The sequence below is a fragment of the Pteropus medius genome, unplaced genomic scaffold (genome assembly GCF_902729225.1).
Source record: "Pteropus medius unplaced genomic scaffold, Ma_sr-lr_union100, whole genome shotgun sequence".
Lineage (NCBI taxonomy): Eukaryota > Metazoa > Chordata > Mammalia > Chiroptera > Pteropodidae > Pteropus > Pteropus medius.
The window spans coordinates 5,071,969-5,088,515 of record NW_024345861.1 but is presented as its reverse complement, the minus strand read 5'-3'; the positions used below and the strand labels follow the sequence as shown (position 1 = coordinate 5,088,515).

The window sequence follows — 16,547 nt, the reverse complement described above, 5'->3', positions numbered from 1 at the left end:
ACAAATTGAACTTTTATTTTGGAGTATTTGGTTGCATTAAATAATGCTGGCAGAAGTCCTCACCACCCTTGCCTACTTTAGCAGGTCATCATCCAGCAACCAGAAGGGAACCTTTTAAGGAGAGAGTTGGGCAGTTGCTAGTAGTGTAAATCCCTTCTCAGGTACTACAAGGGCAATTAAATGATATTTTCCAGCCTGGAAATTCTGAGTAGATTCTGTGTTTGAAATCTTTCTTTGGAGCCAGATGGAAATTTTTTACCCTCATTTCTGGAATTCATGTGGTGATAGACTACTTTCACTTTGTATTGAAACAAATTCAAATAAAAGATCTGAAGCACAAGTGTGCTTAGGTATCTGAGATACAACACATGTAATAATTGTACCTACCATTGTTCTTGCTCATCTAGCACCAAGACATTGGATAATTTGATATATTAGTGGGATTACACTTTTTTTAATCCAAGAAACATCAGTCATTGTTCAGAAACAAATGAAATCAACAATCTATTTAGGATATTGCATAACTGAACCATCTGTCTCAAATCACAAATTTGGGGATTTCTTATCTTTTTTGTTGTGGGGAAAAGAGTGCTATTTCTTGGAGATACCTTCAAAACACATGGTATAAGGTAATAGAATGATAGAATGTTTATATATATATATATATATATATATATGTATGTGTATATATGTGTGTGTGTGTGTATAAAATCTTAATCCAAATTGAGAAAGAACTCTTGTTGTTATTACAGGATTTAAGAAATTTCACATACACTGGGGCTGCAATGGCTATGCAATTTGTACTAATTTATAATCTTCTTTGGAGAGTTCATTCAATGATAAGTTTTTATTTTATGTCTATAATCAACTTTGGATTGGAAGACTTTGATTAGTACATATATCTACACACTTGGCTACATGTCTAAGAGAATTTTATCTGATATTGATGCCCTGAGTTATTAGAGCTACTCCCAGGTATTGCTGTGTTATTATATCTGTTATACATACTACATACTTTAGGCATGTTGCAGTTTGCTACCATTTGACTTTCTTGACTCACCTCTTCAAGTTGATGAAATTGTATATTATATTTTAAAAAGATTTGAAATTGATTTAAATTTAGACCATAAAAGAGGGGTAGGCAAGTGAACAATTCTGTGAAGAATTGAAATTACTTAACAAGCAGTACCAATGCCTTTTCTACACATAATGGTGTTAGAGAGACTGCATTATTATATCAGAAGGCAATCCACCTCTACATTGGCTGAGCCATATACATGCAGTTGAATTAATTCAAATGAGAGCATTAAATAGGTGCCATATATGTTGATGTATAATTATGACATTGAAAACATTGTCAATGAAGGTAACATATTCCAGGCTATTTAGCTTTTTTTAAACCAACGGTTGTTTTTTCCTTGGCAATGAATGGAGAAACCTTTGTCAATAACCCATATTATTTTGTGGAACTTTTTAAATATGCTCATAGTAGGCATTCAAGATATATTTTTGGAATAAACTGTAGTAGACTCTCTCAAAGTGATTTAAGGTGCTCTTAATTCTATTGCAAAATCCTGCTGAAAAGTCATAGCTTTGAGTTATGTATTAGTTTTCCATTTTACTATTATTCAAACTGGGAGACTTTTATTTAGGGAGGGAGTACATTTTAGAGCAAAAGATCACAATGTCTGAGAAAGAAATTGTTAAAATTAACATTTTTTTAAAGTTTAGTTTAGGCAATTAGATACTTGTTTTATTCTGAAGGAGTCTCTTTGAAAAATTATAACATCTACATATGGATAAATGTATCCGTGCTAATTAGTCCTAAATTAACATGAAATTCTTACTTATATCTTATTGAATTTGTGGGGACTTCTCTTTCCTGGTCTGGAACGCTGGGCTGGGGAGGCTGGTGTGGGTCTGGGACCCCTTGTTCCTCTTAGGGATCATCCACAGTTGAGATATTCCTCCTGATTTTTAACTGCTACATGACAAGTGTGGGACCAGCCTGTTCCATGTCTCCATCCCTCCTTCTGTTCTTGAGGTAGCTTCTTCTGTATGTTCTTAGTTGTAGGACTTCTGCTCAGCTAGACTTTAGGCGATTCTCACTGATGTTTGTTCTGTAGGTTAGTTGTAATTTTGATGTAGTCATGACTGGAGGTAAATACAGTGTTTTTCTTGACTGGAAGTCTTTCCATAGTTTCTTTAAGCATCTTCTGGTTGGCCTACAGAATCACCTCATTTCTGTTATTTCTTTTTAATTTATTTTATAAGCAACATTAATCCTTTTTCAATCCTCCTGCTGTCCTTGGGGTTAGCCTTCAACACCCTTATTAGATCTTACTCACCCTTGTTTATCTATTTATTTATCTATCTACTATTATAATTAATTATTATTTATTTTTTCTGGGTAATGCTTCCTCTGCATTTCGATTCTGTTTTCTGCTTTAAAGAACTTAAATTATCACAAAATTCTGAGACAACAAAAACTTTTTTTTTCAACATTTAATTTCCTAGTAGAGAGGAAGACATGAGTATTCCCTAGGATGGTGTATTAGATATCCTTCAAGAGGCAGATTTTGTTGTTATGGAAGCAACATCAGCAATGAAGAGAGTAGGAAGTGAAAGATGATGCAGCTTATCTTTGAGAATTGAGAGTTTTATCATCTTGAGGCTTCCTCATGTAAAAAATGGAGATAAAGGCAAAGAATGAAAGGAAATTAGATTATTTTAATAAGAACATTTTTAGTTGCCAACGATAAAGACAAATTTTAAGTCATTAGTGGGATACTAGAGTAGTTTATCAATTGTGACTATGGGCTTCTTGGAAATCGTTCAGAGAAAGGAGAGAGAGTTACGTGCCTAACTGATTTTGGCAGTAGGTGAATGGGATGCTCTAAAGCTATAGAACAAAAAAATAATTAATGGGAGAGGAGAAGATGTGGGATATCTTTCCACAGTGTGAATCAATGGTTATGCTGAGCATCTTCTGGACTAGGACAAACATATACTTATCCTTCTTATCTTCCTTGCCCCAATATTTAGAGTATAAAGACTTGAAAGTGTAGTTTTATTTAGTTTTAATTAACTTCCATGGTTCTATGTGACTAAGGGCTACCATTTTGGAGAGTACAGGATAATAGGGTAGCACAGGGTCCATAATAGGAAGGTAATCAACAAATATTCATTGACTGACAGAATGAATGAAAGGACAAATTTAAATAGTAATAAAAATGATAGATGAACAATGAAAAAAAGAATAACCTATCAACTTGCCTCACAGGGTCGCTATGAGGATCAAGGGGTTTTATATACCTCTAAGAACTTTAACAGACTTTACAAGTTGCCATTCTAGAGTAAAGTACTATTTAGAAATGAAGCATTACTTAAAAATTTGCATGTAGTAAATTTTATTTACGTCATTTGTGGATGAATATCTATAAAATATAGCATATACTTTGTTATTTTCTTAAAATTTAACTCCCTTGATTTCAGTTATTTTATCAGTCAAGCAAAGGGATATAAGCATATAAATTTCAAGTATTATTAAATCATGAACTACTGAGAACAGCTGTGTGCCTAATGTCAGTTCTTCTTGCTGTATTATCAATTTGCACTTCTCTTGTCACCATGCTTAACTTAAAAGCCTCTCACACTCCCCTCTAACTTGTTGTTTAAAGTACCATGTACTCTAAACAAGCAAGTAAATAAGCTGTTAAAAATTATATGCCAGCTAGTATTAGGAAGGCTCTGACTGACTGACTATATATGACCTATACATACAGTGAGACATATATCTTTGTATCCAGTGGAGATAGAAGTCAGGAATGTATTTTAATTACAGTTAATTCAGAATTCAGACATTGTTTACCTTTACTTATTGCTGGGCTAAGCTTTATCCAGATGGCAAAATATTGCCTTTTGTAATTTTTATTGTCTGTTTATTTATTTGCTTTATTTTTAGAGACAATCTAAATTAATTTCTTTCTAGCTATATGAATCTTATGTTTGATACAGGCTCCCTCTTGTAAAAGGCAGAGGTATAGACTAGATTAGATATTAGGCAACTTTAACTTCATTCCCGGCTTAGACAGAAACTTCTACTGGACTTTGAATGCAGAATACATATGCTTCATTCATTCTGCCACTTCATTCTACATTTAGAAATTAAATATTTTGACAATGTTGTTTTATTAGCAAGAATCTTATCCTGTAGGTTTTTCAGGAAGATCTGACTATTGTATGAAAAAGTACAGGCCACTGGCCCTCCAGTTTTGTGGTAGGCAAAATAGTACACACCCAGCACAGAAGACAAAGATGGGCACAGACTATAAGTATTCACTGAGTGACTAGCGAATGGAAGGTGGGTGACTGAACCAGTGTGTGTATGAAAGAATCAACAGGGTGCATAACTTGCCACTAGGTTTTCATGGAATTGACTACATACCAGTTCTTAGCTAGTCGGGGGAATTTGTGCTGACCATATTTGATTGCCTGGGAAGGCTTTCCTTGGCACACTCAGACACAGCTGTCTGTTCAGATATTAACCAACAGTAGTCTGGTTTGTTAAACACCAGAAGCTGATAGAGTTGGTCTTTTTCACATCTGCAAGCAACATGAAATGAATATTACAAGGAGTTGCTCTGAACTACCTGCTGGCAGTCACTATTTCCCTAGGGCCAGCTAAGTCAGACATCTACTCAATCCAATTTGATTTCTCTGATTTAATTGGCAATTTTACTGAGTAGCTGGAGGGGGGTCACCTTCATCTCTGGAAGATCTGGCTAAGTCGTACATAGCAAAGTGTCTGGAAGGGAGCTGCTCTAGGGTGCTTGGGCCTCTCTGGGCAGGCTACTGGAGTCTTGCTTCCTCAAGGTCTCATAGAGGAGGAACAATTAGTGGAAAGGTTGGAGCTGTAATGCCCATGGCTGGATCTGTGACTAGGACATCTCGGAGAGAGCAGTCACTGTATTTTACATACATACAAATTGTATTTTACATACATACACACATACATACACACTTGTATTTTACAGTGATTGCTCTCTCCTAGGTGATCAGTAAGTGAAATTAACAAATCCCAGGGCAGCCAGAATGCAGGCCATAAAACAGTGGAGAGACTGATCAATATCAACAGAGTAGACCCTTGGCCTTTCAGGGAGAACATGTGAGCTCTCCAGAGGCTCAAAAGTAGTCCTCAAGGAGCTGATGTCCCAGCGAATTGGGCCAGAGGGACCCAATACCCCTGAGGAGTATATCTTTAAAGAAAGTAGACCCACATATTCATTATTGTGTATTTTTATATGCTTTATTCAAGGCTAAATATAAAGATCTGCTAGTGCCCCAAAGAACTTTTTCATAATATGTAAACAAAGCAGGTAGAGATCACATACAAATGTTCTAAAGGGAGATAGGAGCATTAGATGTCAAGTGTTTATTGAACGAGTAAGCATAAGGTACACTCTTAAGAAGTCACCCTCTAACAGTTGCAAGCTGATGAATTAATTGAATTAATTAAAAAGCAAAACAAAATCAAACATTTAAATCCACACACATGACAACACATGTATGCACACATACATACACACTTGACTCAAAGTTCTAATAGGTTTTTTAAATTAGAAAACCTTAACTAATAAATCTATGTCAATCAGATAACAAAAGAGATAAAAGAGAAACTGATTTCATGCATCTGATATCAGAGATAGATCGAGCAGCAAATAATCACCTAGGCATTGGCATTACTGACAGGTTTTGGAATATCAAAAACATGAGGCCTCAAACCAAGTATGAACATGAAAACTTGGGAATACAAATTTCTCACATATTAGAATTATTATTTGTTTCACGTTGAATAAAGAGTTTTAACACAGCCTGAAATGATTCTTTTAAGATAAGAAAAGCAAAGCAGAGGTTCTCTAACTGAAATGGGCCTGAGAACCACCTGGGAGTTTTTTAAAATTGCAGATTCCTGGGCCACACCAAGAGAGACTGGGATTCAGTGAACCTCAAGTAGGGCTTGGGACTCTCATCTTTCACCAAGTCCTTAGATGGTTCAGGACCATATTCTGAGAAATACTGACCAGTGGCCACCATCAAACTAATGGGAAATATTACATTAGCCATTTTCTTGTTTACTTGTTTCTTGTTTAATCAAAACTGATTAATCAGAACCTCACATGTGCCAAATATTGTACCAGGGATATAGAGAAAAATATCACATAATTCCTGCCCTCAAGAGATTCAGAGTTGAGTGGAGATTAAAAGTCTTAGAGGGAAGTTGTTATCTCTTATCCTATATTAATATCAAAACAAACTAGTCTAAAGGCAGACATCATTCTATAATCAAATTTATTATATAAAAAAGCCTAGGAAAGGGTAAAAGTAATGTTATTTGGAATAAAGCAATTAAATATAAACATTAGATGATATAATTTGTAATCTACACCCATCATCTAATATAGTAATTTTTCAAGAATAAACTTAATAACTGAGTTTAATCTATATGGGTATTTAGACAAGAATCTGATTTCCAAATGCTTGAGATCTATCACATATGTTCAAATTCTTTTTTAAGTGTGAAACTGAAAGTATTGCCTAAAATGGGAAATGAGACCACTGGATCTACTACCTACTATAAGAAATTAGTGCCTATATCCTACACAATAGAGGTTTTGACTAACCTAGATAGAGTCTGATCATCCAGTTAGTTCTGAAAGATACTGAGTTATTGTGCGGGTACGCTTTATTATCTTTCAGAACTAACTGGATTATTATCTATTTGGGGACTATGGAACCCGTGGCACAGATAGTTTTAAATAATCTTTTAAAGATGCACTGAAAATTTGTTGCAAAAGTAGGTAAGAAGTGAATTTCTACTCCTGTGTAGTCTTCATTAAGAGTTTGTAATATGGTGTCCTGTTTTCTCTTAATCATGTTTCCTGGGGGAGGTGGGAATGACTATGATAGATGTCTATGAAAAAATGAATATTGATATATATTATGTAAGATTCAATGAAAATTGTGAATTCACCAGATGCTTGGGAAGTCAGCAGCTTCTCTGTTATGCATTTCCTTGGCCGCTTGTATGTTTTCCAAGAAGCAGTTACAGAAGCAAGTGATAAGACCTAGTATGAGTGTGTGTGCATGTGTATTTGTATGTGTGTGTGTAAACTCTAACTTGTTAAATGAGAAATGTGTGAGCAACTTTCAAATCTTCCTTTAACTGAATGATGAGCTTAGATTTTATAGGAAATCAAATTAGATGCTGGAAAAAAAACCTGGATCTTTACTTCTAAGCAAGCTGGTCTCTAGGCAATCATTTTTATCAGAACTAGGTCCTAACTATTTAAGTTTGCTTAGCAACACATTTTCTTGGTTCTCAAAGCAGAGGGAAGTGAATGGAGGTTTGATTAACCACAGGCCATAATGGCTATATCAGTTTCTTTTGTAAGTTAAAGATTGTCTTTGCATATTCATAAGGAGGTGTCTAAGCATCTCTGCTGGAGCTGTCAAGGCCTCTAAGCTATGTTGGATTAGTAAATGTGTGGGAGGCCTCCTAATGGGTGGCCCTGGGGACATTTTTTACAATCAAAGAATTCAGATTGCACAGAATTTACTCACTGTAAAAGTTATTAGGCATAGAAGGAGGTTATAGAATTTATTTTTCCTATAGATCTTTAAGGACAGGACAAAAACTCACTGAATAGGTTGGATTTAATATAATCCTAAAGCTTTTGAAATTAATTATTACTAGAATAGGGGAGCCAAAGGAAAAGTAGAAACTGAGAAGAATGAGAGTCAATTCAATTATCTCAGCAGCTAAGGGTGGGGACTAGTATATCAATTGGACATTGTATGGAATGAAGGATAAATTTTGTATTTCAGTATTATTTATATTTTTCTAATAATATACCTGTTAAGATATATGTATATATTAGAGTTATCTGATTTAGGAAAATAAATATAAGGCTTATATTATTTATATCAGAGCCAACCAATTGCTAAAGATAGTTTTATTTTATTTATATACATTTTTCTTTTAAAGTCATTTTAAAATGTTATATATTATTTTATTCTCCAAACAGGCTTAACTTAACGATCAAGATCTAGGCTAAATTATTTACACACTGTCTTAGAATTGTTGGCAGCATTAAGATTATAATTCAACATTTTTTCCACTAACCCACATTGCTTCCTTCTGAATGCTTCTAATCTTGGCATTGTCTAATTCTACAGTTTTATAAAAGCATTAGTATGTCAAAGAGTATTTCATCCTAGAGACTTGAATCTAGACAGGTGATCACAGCTACCTATCGAGTAAATCAGAAATAGATTTCCAGCCCACTTGTTCTACTCCAGCCTACATTTCACAAAACCTAAAACGAGGGGACATGTTCACAAACATTTTGCAAGAGAGAAATATGAATGTAAGATTTAGACTCTTGCAGTAACTTTAAAAGAGTTTCTACTCAAGACGCAGATTTAGCTTAATGCATACACACAATGAGTAGTAAAGGCTTTTCAGAGAGTTGACTTTTCCTGTGATCTCTCCTAGAGATCATTTTTTGATCCCTAAAATCAGCTTACAAGAACTTTCAAACAAATATATGCAGCATTATTCTCATTATTCAATTATGACAATCTTTCCTCCAGCATTTTAATTAACACTCATTTACTGAGAATTAAATTGTCATTTTAGTTGAACTCAAAGGAGTGCCCCAGGAACATGCATTCCACAAGATAATAAAAGCACCATATAATTCTGATGCTTCAACAATTTAGACTGGAGCCACGATGAGGCTTCTGTCAGCCATTTCTGATGGGACTTAATTATTACAGTTTAAGAGGGGGAGTACTATCGTTCTACCTGAAAATTTGAAGCCAATTTATGTTGGATCAAGGAAATCTGATCTTTGAGTCCTACTAGATGTTATTAAACAGAAAAGTTAAAAGAAAAGATCAACATGTTAGTGTTAGACATTTGAATTCCAACCCTATTTTTGCCCTATGACTGCTATGCTTTCTAGATAAGGATCAGTTTTGTTTTCCTACAGGTGCAATGGGAATGTAATGACTTGTCATCACAGCGGGATGGATTATGGCCTCAGCTGCTTTCTGTTTCTTTCCACATCTCTTCAGATCCATCACTTTATCTTGGCATTTATACTATAAATATTTCAAGTCTCAGTGTGGCTGGAAACTCCGTCTATAAGGACAGAGAAGCACTGTAGAAATTCTCATTGTCTTGACTAAAATATGCCACTTGACTTCATTTTTGGAAGTTCAAGGTAGAACCAGTGGAGTTTTTAAAAACTCACTTGAGATGTGGTTTGTCTTAACAGATTTTCATGGTTTCTGTTCTATCAGCCAAACAATTCATTAGTTTTGGAAAGCTGAATGACCTTAATCGATTAAAATGAGTGTAACCCACAGGACCACAATCAAAAGGTATAAATTGTGAGTTACAAGATAAATAAGTTTTGGGGATGTACAGCATAAAGACTAACATTAACACTACTATATTTTATATTTGAAAGTTGATAAGAGAGTAGATCTTAAAAATTCTCATACACATAACAATTTATAACCGTATGAGAAGATGGATGTTAACTAAGCTTATTGTGGTAATCATTTCATGATGTATACATATACCAAATTATTATGTTGTATACCTTAAACTAATACAATGTCAATTACATCTTAATGAAACTGAAAAATAAAAAACACAGGCCCACAGGACTGTAGAAGAGACATGACCTTAACTATTCAATAGTGTCCAGTGTCCCCAATTTACAACTGGGAAAACTATGTGTCAGATAAATGAGTTGATTTTCCCAGGGCCAAAAAAATTAATTTGTGGGAGATGAAAACTAGAATGCAAGGATCCTGGTTTTTACATATTTGTTTTCTCTGTATCTATGAGATAGTATATTGTAGTGAGACGACTGGGAACTCAGAAGTCTGGGTATGAATTCCAGCTCTATAATTTTCTACTGAGTGATTTTAAGAAATTGTCTTAAGTTTTATGATGGTACTTATCTCAGTGTCCAACATATATTAAGAGCTCAAAAATATTATCTGTTGTCATTACCATACGTCCCTGTTTTACATGAATCCTTATAGCTACAACAGAGTCAGAAGTGGACACTTATGTTTTGTTTGCTTGTATCCTATCCCTTATCCTCCGCCATGCTATGTACCAACCTTTGTGGTTTGTATCAAAACCCACAAAAACCAGGCAAGGAAAATAATATAAATCCATCTTTAAGGTGAAAAAGATAAGCATAGAGAAATAATTTGTTTAAGGTCCCATAGCCAACAAATCAGAATTCTCTTTGATTAGAAAGTCTAGACAACTTCTTGTGTATTGATTATCAGTTACAGTTCTAAGTCCAGACATTTCAGATGTTGGCTACTGTCATGGAGATTTATTTTTCTTACGGAGGGCAGGGGGAGGATGGTTGTAGACAGGGTAGTGTGCATCTTTCCAAAATATGTTTTGGAAGTACACTCAACTGTTTTCTGATAAGATACCTCTTCCCCTTTAAGCATAAAGATTAATCGTTTCTAATCTCAGCTTCGCAAAAAGTCAGAGAGGTGGAGAAGGAAGTTTGAAGTACTATAAGAAGGTGAATTTCTAATGTAAGTGAGAGTATTCACTACTTTTTGTTTTTGTTTTTCAAAACTGCATCTGGCTTAAACAAGACAGAACAAAGAAAAAGCTTCGTTAAAAAATGGGCAATAACAAATTGATAGAGGAAAAAGTAAGAAAATTTATGTTTTCCTCTCACAAAATTCTTTAGCAATGTTTGCTCTGCTTTCATTAATGGTCTGCCATATTAATCTTCCCCATACAGATGTAAGCTGAAGTCCAGAGCTCGTACAAGCTGAAGTCCAGAGCTCGTACAAGGATTTGTTAAATCCTTGTTTCCATTTAGTTCAAGTGAGTTCTCTTACTCTTTTTTTAAAATTAAGTTTTTTGGGGTAACATATAATTTTCAGATGTACATTATCATTTGATATCTATATATTCTATTGTGTGTTCACCACCCAAAGTCCAATTTCCTTCAGCTACCATATATTTGATACCTTTTACCCACTTCACCCTCCCCCTTTCCCACCTGTATTTGACTCCCTTTACCCTTTCTACCTTCCCCCTCTTCCCCCACCCCTCTAGTAACCACTACTCTATAGTCCTCTGGTAACCACTAGTCTATAGTCCATGTCCACGAGGCTCTGTTTGTTTATCATGCTCATTTGTTCCTTTTAGGTTTATATCCCACATATAAGTGATATCATGTGATTTCCAACTTTTTCTTTCTGGCTTATTGTGCTTAGAATGATTATCTCGAGTTCCATCCATGTTGTCGCAAATGGCAGTATTTCATTGCTTCTTATGGCTGAGTAATATTCCATTGTATATATGTACCACAGCTTCTTTAGCCAATCATCTATCATAGCGCACTTCGGTTGCTTCCATGTCCTTGTACTGTGATTAATGCTGCTATGAACATCGGTGTGCAAATATCATTTTTGGTTATGAATTTTCAAGTCTTGGAGTAAATACCCAGTAGAGGGATTGCTGGATCATATGGTAGATCAATTCTTAGTTTTTGAGGAAACTCCATACTGTTTTCCATAGTAGCCATACCAATTAGCAGTCCCACCAGCAGTGTATGAGGGTTCCTATTTCTCCACATCATCTCCAACATTTGTTATTGCTTGTCCTGTTGATTATAGCCATTCTAACAGGTGTGAGATGGTATCTCATTGTGGTTTTGATTTGCATTTTCCTAAGAGCTAGCGATGAGTATCTTTTCATTTGTTTGTTGGCTATTTGTATGTCCTCGGGGGAGAAGTGTCTGTTCAGGTCCTCTGCCCCGTTTTTGATTGGATCATTTGTTTTTTTGTTGTTATTGACTCATATACATTCTTGGTATATTTTGGCTATTAGGTCTTTATTGGAGCTGTTGCTTGCAAATATATTTTCCCATTCAGATAGTTGTCTCTTTACCTTGCTGACGGTGTCTTTTGCTGAGAAGAAGCTTTTTAGCTTGATGTAGTCCCATTCATTTATTTTTGCTTTTACTTCCCTTGCCTTTGAGGTCAAATTCATAAAATCTTTAAGTACAAGGTCCTTGAGTTTCGTTCCTATGTTTTCTTCTATGCATTTTAGTGTTTCAGGACTTATATGCAAGTCCTTAATCTATTTCGAGTTAATTTTGGTGTGTGGTGATAGACAACAGTCTAGTTTCATTCTTTTGCAGGTGGCTTTCCAGTTTTCCCAGCACAATTTATTGAAGAGGCTTTCCTTTCTGTATGTTTTTGGCTTTTTTGTCAAAAATTATTTGCCCATATAAATATGGGTTTACTTCTGGACTCTCAATCCTGTTCCATTGTTCCGTGTGTCTGCTTTCCTGCCAATACCATGCTGTTTTGATACTGTCGCTTTGTAGTATAATTTGAAGGCTGGCAGAGTGATGCATCTAGCCTCGTTCTTTTTCCTCAGGATGGCTTTGGCAATTTGGGGTCTTTTGTGCTTCCATACAAATCTGATGATTTTTTTGTTCTATTTCTTTAAAAAATGCCAATGAGATTTTGATGGGGATGGCATTAAATTTGTATAATGCTTTAGGTAATATGGTCATTTTAATTATGTTGATTCTTCCAATCCAAGAACACGGAATATCTTTCCATTTCTTTGTATCTTCTTTGATTTCTTTAAATAGGATCTTGTAGTTTTCATTATATAAGACCTTCACATGTTTCGTTAATTTTATTCCTAGGTATTTTGTTCCTTTTGTTGCAATTGCAAAAGGTATTATTTTTTCAACTTTAGTTTTCTGACACTTCAATGTTAGAGTACAGGAACACTATGGAATTTTGAACATTGATTTTGTATCCAGAGACTTTACTGTATTTGCTTATTATTTCTAGTAGTGTTGTTGTGGAGTCTTTACGGTTTTCCTATATAGAATCATGTCATCAGCAAACAGTGACAGTTTGACTTTTTTGTTTCCTATTTGGATGCCTTTTATATCTTTCTCTCGTCCGATTGCGCTTGCTAGGACCTCCAATGTTATATTGAATAAGAGTGGCGATAGGGGACAGCCTTGCCTTGTTCTTGATCTTAAAGAGAAGATTTGTAGTTTTTAAACATTAAGTATAATGTTGGCTGAGGGATTGTCATAGATGGCCTTTATTATATTAAGGTATTTTCCTTCTATACTGATTTTGTGAAGTGTTTTGATCATAAATGGGTGCTGTATCTTGTTGAAGGCTTTTTCTGCATCTATCGATATGATCATATGATTCTTATTTTTTAATTTGTTTATGTGGTATATCACATTAATCGATTTGCATATGTTGAACCAACCTTGTGCCCCTGGGATGAAGCCCACTTGATTGTGTTGTATAATCTTTCCAATATGTTAATATATTTGGTTTGTTAGTATCTTATTTAGGAATTTTGCATGTGTGTTCATCAGAGATATTGGTCTGTAGTTTTCTTTTTTTGTGTGTTATTCTTACTAGGTTTTGGCATCAAAGTAATATTGGCCTCATAAAATGAGTTGAGAAGTATTGCCTCTTCTTCGATTTTTTGGAAGAGTTTGAGGCGAATAGGTATTAAATTTTCTTTGAATGTTATGTAGAATTCCCTGGTGAAGCCATCTGGTCCTGGACTTGTAATTTTGGTAGGTTTTTGATGATTGTTTCAATTTCCGTACTGCTGATCGGTCTATTTAGATTTTCCAGTTCTTCTTGATTCAGTCTAGGAAGGTTGTATTTTTCTAAGTACTGGTCTATTTCTTCTAGTTATTAAATTTGGTGTTATATATTTTTTCATAGTATCTTGTAAAATCCTTTGTATTTCTGCAATATTAGTTGTAATTTCCCCTCTTTCATCCCTGATTTTGTTTATTTGTGTTCTTTCTCTTTTTTCTTTAGTGAGTCTAGCCAGGGGTTTGTCAATTTTATTAACCTTCTCAAAGAATCAGCTCTTTTTTGCATTTATTTTTTCTTTTGTTCTTTTGTTTTCAATTTCATTTATTTATGCTCTAATTTTGATGATTTCTTTCCTTCTGCTGACTTTAGGCTTCATTTGTTCTTCCTTTTCTAGTTTTTTCAATGAAGCGTTAGGTTATTTATTTGGGCTCGTTCTTATTTTTGGAGGAAGGCTTGTAACGATATGAACTTCCTCTTATGACCGCTTTTGCCATGTCCCAAAAGTTTTGATATGTTGTACTATTATCATTCATTTCTATGTATCTCTTGATCTCTATTTTTATTTTTTCTCTGATCTAGTTATTCTTCAGTAGCATGTTGTTTAATCTCCATGTATTTGTGGTTCTTCCTGCTTTCTTTTTGCAGTTGATCTCTAGTTTCAAAGCATTATGATCAGAAAGTATAGTTTCTGATATGATTTCTGGTATGATTTCTACCCTCTTATATTTGTTGAGGCTATCTCAGAATGCGGTCGATTCTTGAGAATGTTTCATATGCACTAGGGAAGAATATATAAGCAGCTCTTTTGGGATAGAAGGCTCTGTAAATGTCAATTATGTCCAGTTGGACTAAAGTGTCATTTAAGAATGTTATTTCCTTATTGATTTTCTGTTTGGATGATCTGTCCATATCTGACAGTGGGGTATTTAGATCCCCTACTACGATGGTGTTTTGGTCTGTTTCTCCCTTTAGTTCTGTTAGTAATTCCTTTACATATTTCGGGGCTCCCTGACTGGGAGCATAGATATTAATAAGTGTTATTTTTTCTTTGTGCATGATTCTCTTTATCATTAGGAGGTATCCCTCAGTATCTTTCTTTACTTTTTTTATTTTGAAGTTTATTTTGTCTAATATTAGTACTGCTACTCCTGCTTTTCTCTGAATGCCATGTGCTTGAAATATCATTTTCCACCCTTTCACTTTGAGTCTATATTTGTCTTTGGAGCTGAGATGTGTCTCCTGGAGGCAGCATATGGTTGGGTTTTGTTTTTTTATTCATTCTTCAACTCTGTGCCTTTTTTATTAGTGAGTTCAATCTATTTACACTTAGGGTGATTATTGAAATATGAGGTCTTCTTATACCCATTTTATCTTTTCCTTTCTGGTAGCTTGCTGTTTCTATTGCTTCCTTGTCCTCGTGTCTTTGTTTTCTTTATTTTGATTAGCTTTTGTGGGTTTTGTCTCTGGTTCTTCTTGTTTCATGTTATATATTTCAGTTCTGAATCTTTGGTGTGTGGTTACCATTATGAATATGTAAAAGATAAATGTATATATATATACACACACACAGTCGTCTATTTTCTTTTGTACATGCCTTATCTCCATTCCCCTTTGTGAATCTGGATCTTTGAATCCTCCCCTTCAGTCATTGTTCTCTCAATTTGTCCCTATGTATGCTGAACATTCATTACTATCTTATTATAACAATTCACTTATTATTTGAGCTATAATGCCCTGCTCTTAATAAAGGTTGCACTCTCTGCTTCTATTTGCCTAATTATGTATTGTTGTTGTTGTTATTTTGTTTTAGGTGAGCTGACCCTTTTCAGTATTTCCTGTAGCGCAGGCCTTGTAGTCAAGAATTCCCTCAATTTTTGTATGTCTGGAAAGGTCTTAATTTCTCCTTCATATCTAAAGGAGAGCTTAGCTGGATACATTATTCTAGGCTGGTAGTTCCTTTCACTTAATAGTTTAAATATTTGATTCCATTCCTTTCTGGTTTGTAAGGTCTGTGCTGAGAAGTCTGATGATATTCTAATGGGTTTTCCTTCATACATTACCATTTTCTTCTCCGTGGCAGCCTTGAGAATTCTATCTTTGTTGTTGATTTTTGATAACTTTAATATAATGTGTCTTGGTGAGGGCCTTTTTAGGGTGTTCTGTTGACTTCTTGAATTCCAAGCTCCATCTTATTCCTTAGATTTGGGAATTTCTCATCCATTATTTATCTGAAAATGCTTTCTAGGTCCTGCTCCTCCCCTTCGATAATGCCCATTATTCTTATGTTTCCTCTCCTGATGGTATCAGCTAGTTCTTGTATTTCTGTTTCATTAGTTTTCATTCTTCGGTTTCTCTCTTCTTTTTTCTGATTTATTTCTAGATTTCTGTCCTTGATATCACTGATCCTTTCCTCCATTTGGTCGACTCTATTTCCCAGGCTTGCTATTTCATTTTCCAAGTCTCGCAGTGTGTTCTTCATCTCCAGAATATCTATTCTGTTCTTCTTGAGGGTTTCAATCTCCTTGTTCTGCTCATCTAGCTGTTTTTCAAACTCCTGAAATTATTGATTTGAGTTGTTTTGGATCTCCTTGAGTTTTTTCAGAAGTGCCATCCTTAAGTCTCTGTCATTGAAGTTGCATATTTCTCTGTCTGTAAGCTTATTTTCTGGAGATTTTTCTCTTTCTTTCTGAGATGCTTTGTCACTTTGGTTGTTCATGGTGTTTAATGGACTATTTTCCCACCTGGACATTAATGAAACTGTATTCTGTTGTTTTTCCAGAAAGAAGATTTATTAAATAAAGATTTCTCTTTAGACTGCT

At 34.7% G+C, this 16,547-nt stretch overlaps 2 long non-coding RNA genes across 2 annotated transcripts in view; both read left to right on the top strand.

Moving 5' to 3' along the window:
• The window catches only part of LOC120612234 (uncharacterized), a 219,178-nt gene that overhangs the window by 130,895 nt on the left and 71,736 nt on the right, over positions 1 to 16,547 (top strand). The window lies entirely within an intron of this gene.
• On the top strand, positions 8,084 to 16,541 carry LOC120612236 (uncharacterized). The gene is made up of 3 exons (XR_005655421.1): positions 8,084 to 10,766; positions 10,860 to 10,945; positions 16,508 to 16,541. It is a non-coding gene; the product is annotated as an uncharacterized LOC120612236 (long non-coding RNA).